The following is an 8,790-nucleotide window of genomic DNA, read 5'->3' as shown; positions in this document are numbered from 1 at the left end:
CAGTTTTAATTTATTGCGAGCGGTGTCGTGTAGCATTACGCGGGCCGTTTAGGTTTTTCTTTCATGTTTCTTGATTAATATCATTCCAGTTGAATATCCGCTGTTTGCAAATTTTCTAAAATGTTGTTTGTAGTTCAATTGTCGCAGTTTCTGCATTTTTGTTTTTTGTATCTGATTGTTTTATGTAGAAAACCAACTTCACAAAGACCTGTGAGTTTTTCTGGCTGTTTGCGCGAGCTATTATCATAATCTAGCGAAATTGAAAATAAAGCCTTTACGTATTTCTTCGATCGAATATGCCACGGATAGTTAGGAGCTTAGTCAGCGCTAAGAAGACGTTTTACGCTGTGTTTTTTAACCAAACGTGACAATATCTAGGTTTCGATGACATAAGAATTCCAAGAATCTGATTTTTCACACTTCTCCGGGTTACGGAGGTAAAAGTTGATGACAATTTGCCTCAACAAAAAGTGCGGTCTCCTGCTGTTGTTTTGCTGTAGAATAGCAAAACATCGGCAGGGGTGATGATGGTGAGGTTCCAGAATATGTAAAACAAAAAAGATTAAACACAGCGCTATCGCCACGCTTGAAGGCGGTCTCCTTTTTAGTTGCTTTTCATGTAGTTGGGATTAATTCAATAAATCATTTCCGGTTTGTCGTCTTTGATATATTCAGCATCTATAGTTAACGTTCCTACAGATATTCCTGCTAATGTAACAAGTAGGCTCTTTAAATTTCTTTGGAAAAATAAAAGAGATAAAATTAAACGGGATGCTATGTATCAAAGAATATGTAATACGGTGCTTTTAAAGGGATATGACAAAGGCGGCTTGCGAATGATAGATGTTGATGTAATGTTCAAGTCATTAAGGTTAGCATGGATACCAAGGCTGTTACAAAATACTAAAAGCAATTGGAAAACTGTTCCTGAGCATTTTTCTCGAAAATGTGGTAGTCTTCGCTTTCTGTTAAGGAGTAACTAACATACAAAATACTTAGTATGCTTACCATAATTTTATGGGGACGCTCTTTCTTTCTTCTCCGAACTTAAATCTCTTTATAATTATAATTATAGCAAAGAAAATCTCCTGTTTAACAACCAGGATATTCTAATAGATGGTAAACCTTTTTTTCTTAAGGAGTGGTTTTCGAAAGGTGTTGTTTCAGTTAATAATCTGTTTCATGAATCAGGCCACTACATTACCTTTCAAGAATTTCTTTCGAAGTATAATTGTAAATCAAATTTTCTGGAGTACTATCAAGTTTTAAGCGCAATACCACCAAGCCGTATGTCTAAAAGAGTGGTTGAGATGGATAACACGAGCGTGGAGGGTTTTGTCCAAGGGGCCCCATCTTTTATGCTAGATGAGAACATAGTGTTAAATTTAGAGAAATTAAAATGTCGAGATTTTTATCGGCTCTTGAATTTGAAACTACACCAGTCAACTCCAGCTGGCTTACAGCGTTGGAGTAGAATACTTCCAATTGACAGTGCCTCATGGGGAGAATGTTTTAAGATGTCATATAAAACATGTAAGGAAACTAAGTTAAGAGAATTTAAATTTAAACTTCTTCACCGAATTGTAGTGACCAAACCGAATTGAACCGATTTGCAATTAAAAGTGAAAGTGACTGCTTGTATTGCGGTGAATCAGATTCCATAGACTACACTTTTCTTGACTGCCAATTTACCTCGTCTTTTACTCGTCAAGTGGTGGGGTGGTTTAATGCCACAAACAATACCAGTTTCAATCCAGAACCTAAGGAAATAGTGTTTGGCTGGTTTAAGCAATGCCTTGCTGGGCATGGGGCTGTGAGAAAGTTTAACTATCATAAATACTTTTGTCATTTGGCCATTTCAATTTCAACAGGAAAAGAAAACAAACAGCGGTTACAAACATTTTCATTTTATACTTGACGTTTCGTATGTTGCAGCATACATCATCAGAAGTGACGGTTAAAATTTTAAAAAACTAGAGCGAGGAACTGGTGACTAGTTAAAAAGTGTGAGAACAAAATCGTAACTTCCGGTAGTCGATTCTTCCGGAAGAAATTAATAAAGAAAAAGCTTCTCACTACCAATGTTTCAATTGAGAGAGGGTTTTAAGTCACTGATTAATAGCGTTTCTTTAATTTTACATTTCATGTCGGACTTTTCAGTTGCGAGGATTTCAAAATGGTCCCATTTGATGTTATGACAGTTTTAACCGTGATGTATGCTGCAACATACGAAACGTCAAGTATAAAATGAAAATGTTTGTAACCGCTGTTTGTTTTCTTTTCCTATTGAAGTTTAACTATACTTTTTTATACATGATGTATTACATTTATTCAAACAAGCTAAATGAGAGCTCGATTATTTTATCTGAATTTGTTATTAAGATTAATTTTAAATACAAGGTTGAGAAATTTACATGATTTAATTTATTTTATTCGCCCTCTGATTAATCACTCAGTTCTCGGGCATGCTAGATCATTAGTTGTATTTGTTTTCTTTTCTTTTTTTTATAGATGTATCTTGTGCAATGTAAACTTCTGTTATGTTAAATAAATTTTAAAAAAAGAAAAATAATAATAATAATAAATAAATCATGTCCGGCTTGTGGTGAGAATAGCTGGAGATAGTGTATCGTATGTAGTATGATGTGAGAATAAAACGCTTTGAGGGTAAGTTTTTGGCTCACCTATGACAAGTTTAGCTTTTGGGCTCCCTTCCCAATTGTTTTAGTTTTAACCGCTGTATACACTTGCTTTACGGCTTCACTTTGCACTTAACAGCATCTACATCCACTCGACGATTTTACTCGTCAATGGAGAACATCCGTAGGTGCGCTAGGGTTAATTCCAACCTCGTTCTCAGGGTTGCCTCCTACTCTTTCCCTGGGGAAGAGTAGGAGAGAACCCTAAGACCGAGGTTGCGGTTAATTCTTGGTTTTCACTCGCGTGATCAACAGCCATGTTTTTCAACTAAGCCAAAAGATAACGTTCCATAACAGGGAGCTTAAACCAGGACGACGACGATGGCGACGAAAACGCCACAAAACAATAGGTCTAACTACTGAGAAAAAACAAAATCTATGCACGCCCTGCACGTGCGTGTTTCACTTGTATAAATTTCTATGGCGTCCTCGTCCTGACCACCACGTGAATTGACCAATTAGAACGTGAGCACCTGACGATATATTTTCAATTTCTCTCGGACAGTATTTTAATCACTATTTGATAATGCTATATTATCACTCGCCAACAAACAACGTTAAGCACTACAAACTGGTCGGTTTCCAAACTTCATTTCAAAGCTAAACATTTTAAAATCAAAGCTTAGGCCTAAAGTATTAATTTAGCTGAGGCCTAATTACTCTTCAGCAGCGATTTTCTATGGTAAACTTAAGGTGTCTTGATCTTCAGTGGTCAAGCGGAAAGAAACAGTTCCTAGAGAAGGAGAAGAAGAAGAAGAAGAAGAAGAAGAATAATAATAATAACAATAATAATAATAATAATAATAATAATAATAATAATAATAATAAATGCTTTATTTAAACTCAAAAAAACCGATCAGCGAATTCAACATAGAAAACGCTGGTATAAACCGGTGATCAGTACGTAAGAATACCATTAAAAATACAATTCGCCATCGATACAAGTTAAGATGAAATTAAAAATTACCTTATAGATTACACTACATTTGTGTTGTGCCTTATCTGATTCTACTAAAAGTTTAAAAGTTTTCATTTTCAAAATTCTGAACGTTACACAAGCACGCATTTCTTTGGGGAGGTCATTCCATTCCTTTGCAGCGGCATACTCGAATGTTGACTGGTCCATGGCTGTTTTATATTTTGGGAGATGAAGTTCCCTACTATCTCTGAGGGCTTTACAGCGAAGTTCTGATCTCAATGCAAAATACCCTTGAAGTTGCCTGGAACAGTGATAATCATTTACGATTTTATATACTAGTTGGAGACGTAAATAACGGCGCCTGTTAAATAATGTTAACCGGCCAAGTCTCTCCCTCATTGACTGTGTGCACGCTAAGTGATTTGTTCTCAAAATTATTCGTATTGATTTGTTTTGCAACCTCTCCAGTAGATCGGAGTTATGATTGCTTCAAAAACCACATACAATGCAGCCATAGTCTAAAATAGTTAAAATTGTCATTTCATAAGTTTTCAATAAAATAGCAGGGCTAAGAAAAGATGAAATTCTATTTAAAAGTTTCAGTTTAGGATAAACTCTCGAGGCAATATATGAGTGACACACGATTGTTCCATGATAATGATTCGTCTACCACCACGCCATAATAATATAGACTCCGACAGAGTCTGCAAGAAAAATATTGATATCTCGGTTGATTTTGAGTGCTTTGTGGGACGCAATAATCATGGCTTCCGACGTTTTGTATTACAAATGAGGCCATTCCTACAAAACCAGTGTAAAAACTCCGATCCGGGTTCAAATCCAATCCACCTATATGACTTTTTATTTCCTTATTTCCTCTGCTGCCACAAGTCCTGGGACACGGTGTCCAAAATTCACGATAATAGTGTGGGCGAGAACGTGTTCACGTAGGCTAGCTTACTTTTTGACTTTTGACATTTGAGAACGATTCAAGTGGTCCTTGTAGGGAATAAAGTATTCTTGCGAGAGTAGAAATTAGAAGATTTTTCTAGAAAAAGTTGGACTGTGAACCCAGATGATGCAATAAAACAATTAGATCTTTCTTTGGAACTGTAGAGACGGAGATTGATTGATTGTTTGTTCTTATTCCTTTCCAAGACAGGGTAACCATTTTGTAGAAGAAGTTTTCATAGATCATCGATAGCAGATTGTAGTTGGAAAGGCGTGGAGCAAATCCGGAAACAACGATAAGGGAGTGTGCTAATTAGATTAACTTTGTAGGTGTGAGGTGTGAAAGCTTTAGAGTCCCCATTATTACTACTATTTCTCGAAACGTCTTAATCATGTGCATATAATTTCTACAAGATTGTTGACCTTAAGATCATCTTTCAGAACACTCGCAAGATATAATCCTTTTTTCCTTACAAGGACCACTTGAATCTCTCAAATGTCAAAAGTCATATATAAAGCAGGTCAAAGCAAGCTACTGGGACTGTGGCGATTTCTACATTGGAAAGACTAAACAAAGATTACATGACAGAGAAACTGAACATTTGTAATGTCTAACTAGTAGAGATCATCATTCAGCCATGACAGAAAAACTGAACAGTAAGGCTCTAACTAGTAGAGATCGTCATTCAGTCATCGCCGACCATCACAACGACTGGACACAACATCAAATGGGACAACTTTGATATTTTTGCATCGGGAAAAACAGATTATCATTGTAAAATAAAAGAGGCATTGTACATGTATATCCAGGAGCTAAATCCCTCCATGAATTGAGAAGATGTTACTATATTAGTAACAATCAACACCTGCCAGTGCTTTCTTGTTATTCCGTAGATTATTTTGTTGTTTGCAGGGGCACCCTCGCGTGGATCTTGATCTGACGACAGTCTTTTTGTCACATGCGTAGTTATTTGCCCGGGTATCTGGCTTGGAACCCAACGGAAACACACAGGCTAAGCGACTGTCGAACGCACTTCAATAATCCAAGAACGCTACTAGTTTTAAGATCATTTTTCATATTAATATAGCACCCAGATCTCTTTATTTCGTATATAAGAAAACTTTCAAAATTAAGTTACTTTTGAGAATGTATTCAGAGAAGCATACTAAACGTCAAGTTAATATCAAATGCATTTTTTAGAAATGTTTATCTCCGCTGTTTGTATTTTATTGTTAATTGAGGGAGCATTATTATCGTTGAGGTGAATTCCGTGAGGATCATGGCCGGTAATTATTGTCTCGCTTTCTTCCTTTCATTCTTGACATGACTAATTGTTTTTACCTGAAAATTAGTAAAAAATCCGTAAGCTGATTCGTTTATCGTTAATTAGATGCAGGTGTTTTTCGCTAGTTGAAGTCATTGTGGTTTTGCTCAACTTTAGTACGTCGAGAGTTTGGCAGGCTATATTTTTTGAAGTTGTAGAAGTGTTTGAATGGCACGCGTTTTCTCACATCTGCATCGACTTCCCCGCACGCGTTGTCTCACGTCGACAACCAAAGCACGTCAGCGTACTTTGGCTGGCATCCGTTTTCTTACGTCAACAAGTCAAGGTCATGTTTTGGCCTCGGTAATAAGCCATTTCCGAGTTGATGTCTGCCTCCTTTTCAAAACGAGTCTAAGTGCGAAGTTTTTCTTATGAAAATTAGTTTTCATTCATATGTAAAGTAGAACTAATTACCATCACAAAAACTTCGCACTTAGACTCGCTTTGAAGAGTAGGCAGACTTGAACTCGGAAATGGCCTATTATTATTGCTGTGTTTGCACGCCAGGACAACTAAGAGATTTTGATGGTACTTAACCAATGGCAACTCGCTCCATGGTGGTCACGGCTCGGTAATCTAATTGGGACGATCATTGTTTGCTAGACTTTGAGTCATGGTGTTTAATTGGTTATGTTTGTGTGTCTGCAGACCGGTGGTCCCGACCACCTCAAAGCAAAACGGCGTTTGGGTTAATGTGATCGTTGTGAAATATTTACAGTTGACGTCGTTTCCCAAGCACTAGTCGTAGTCTTCGAGTTTGTCCCAATTTTTAACCAAGCATGGCTTCTAGTTTTTACTGCAAAGTCAGCTGACTAAGTAGAGTTAGAGAGGATACAGTTCAGTTTGATGTAGAGTGAACTGAAGGTATCATTAAAAGTGAGTTGAATTGAAGATGCAAGCTTAAATGATTTTTCCCAGAATCTCTGCTACTCGACTTCTTCGACATTTTAGGTGCGGAGCACTTAACAGTTTGTTTTTTCTTTTGCTTCCGTTATCATGAACCAGATTTTATGACTTCCCGGCTTGCCGGTTCTATTTATCTAGGATTTAGTTTCTTGTTGATTCCGTATGTTTTTAGAATTTCAGGATTAGAGTATTTCCCTCTCAGCAAGGGCCTTCTGTTGGCAACCTCGTTCCCAGGCTCTCTCTCTCTTTTCCTCTCTTGTCGTCGACGAAGCACCCGGACGACAAGGGAGGAAAAGAAAGAGAGAGACTTGGAACGAGGTTGTTCTGTTGGCTCGATCATCTGTTGTTTTCTCTAAGTGCTTCCGTATTCCCCTCTGCTGTCTTCATCATCGTAGTTATCTGTAATAGAGTGTTTTTCACTGTCACGCAATAAAAATAAAAGTCTGAGACCGTTCAAAGAAAGAAGCCAAGAAAATGAAATCGAAGTGTTATAAAAGACTAATACGAAAATAACTCCTCCAAGTCTCAAGTCTTTTTGGTGCATCGTTTCCGAGTTATTTGCCGAAAAGTGTCACTCAATTTTACAGAGCTTTGTATGGAGACGCCATGTTGGTGTTACTTGGAGGGACACCAATATGGCGGCCTCGAATCAACAAAACATCTGGACCTCAGTTTGCGATAAAAGCTCTTTTTGCTCGTGAGCTGAACTAAATGAGATTAAAAATGACTTCTACGGATTGTAATGCTTACTTTGCCAAAAATCGCAAGGCTTAACTGTTTCTTGAACCACACAGCTTTATCTCAGCTACTGTCTTGGTGTCACGCAAGGCGAAAATTTAAAATGCTGTATTCTCAAAACGGAAAACGCTACGGAGCCTAAAACTGGTAAAAAGAACTTTTCCGTGACCTGGTATCGATAATAACAAAAAAACCAGAAAACCTCGCAACATTGATCATTACAATCTGATGACGTCGTGTGAAAACACATTCATTGTCAACATTATCATCATCATTATCATTAACAAAGGTCATCCGTTTGTGGTCACTGAGTGATTATCTCTCTGAAAGTTTCAGCCCAATGTATCCGATAATCTCCTTCAAGTGTACTTGACGTATGGCATGCATATGCGCATGATCACTAGAGCTTTCTGCGGCCAGTCAATAATTTTATCAAAATGTTAGTGTTTGTTTTTTTGTTTTTTTTTGCTGGGGGAAGAACAAAGTTTGAACGATAAGTCTGTTAGAAGCACAGTTAATTAACTAGAATGAACAAAATGTTAACAATAACCTCAACAAGGATCTCCTTGTAGTTCAAGGTCATTGTCGTAAATTCGCATATTGCAAAGTTTAATTGAAATTGCCATTTCTAAAGACTTCAAAGTAAATCGATTTCAAAATTTTCGTCATTGCAGTCCAAAAAAACGTTTGATACAATGCACTCGTTTACACGGCAAGTCAGTATTGGCCAAAAAATGGAAGCTAAATTTATGAAAACCTCAAGGTATTTGTACGATCACAAATTTACATGATAAACATTAATTGTCGTTTATAAAAAAAATCAGTGGTAGTAATACGTGGAACATTAAATTCAACAATATGAACGTAACACTCTGTTGCCTTATTAAGTTGTTAATGGGCATTGATTTCCCATTTTTTCAAGAAGCAAATCTTTTGTTGTCTTCTCACTGGATTGAAAAGGTTGGACGTTTTTCGGCAGTTGCATATATATCTCTGAACCTTGTAACGCACTGTAGAAAAAAGATTATTTTCTTCGGGTTAGTTTGCGGAACACGAGACTGCCATTACTCTTTTACCCTTTTTATCATTACTCTTACTTTTTGAAGAAAGTTTGGCTTGATCAGTAGACTGATCTCAGTTGGTAGAGCAATGCACAGGGACACCCAACGAGAATATACTTTAAAACAACTTAAACATGGCATTGTTAAACGTATTTTGGTATTTAAACCGTAGATATAGGCATATTTTTATC

This window comes from Montipora capricornis, chromosome 12, assembly GCF_036669925.1.
Source record: "Montipora capricornis isolate CH-2021 chromosome 12, ASM3666992v2, whole genome shotgun sequence".
NCBI classification, from domain to species: domain Eukaryota; kingdom Metazoa; phylum Cnidaria; class Anthozoa; order Scleractinia; family Acroporidae; genus Montipora; species Montipora capricornis.
This window is presented reverse-complemented; position numbering follows the sequence as displayed.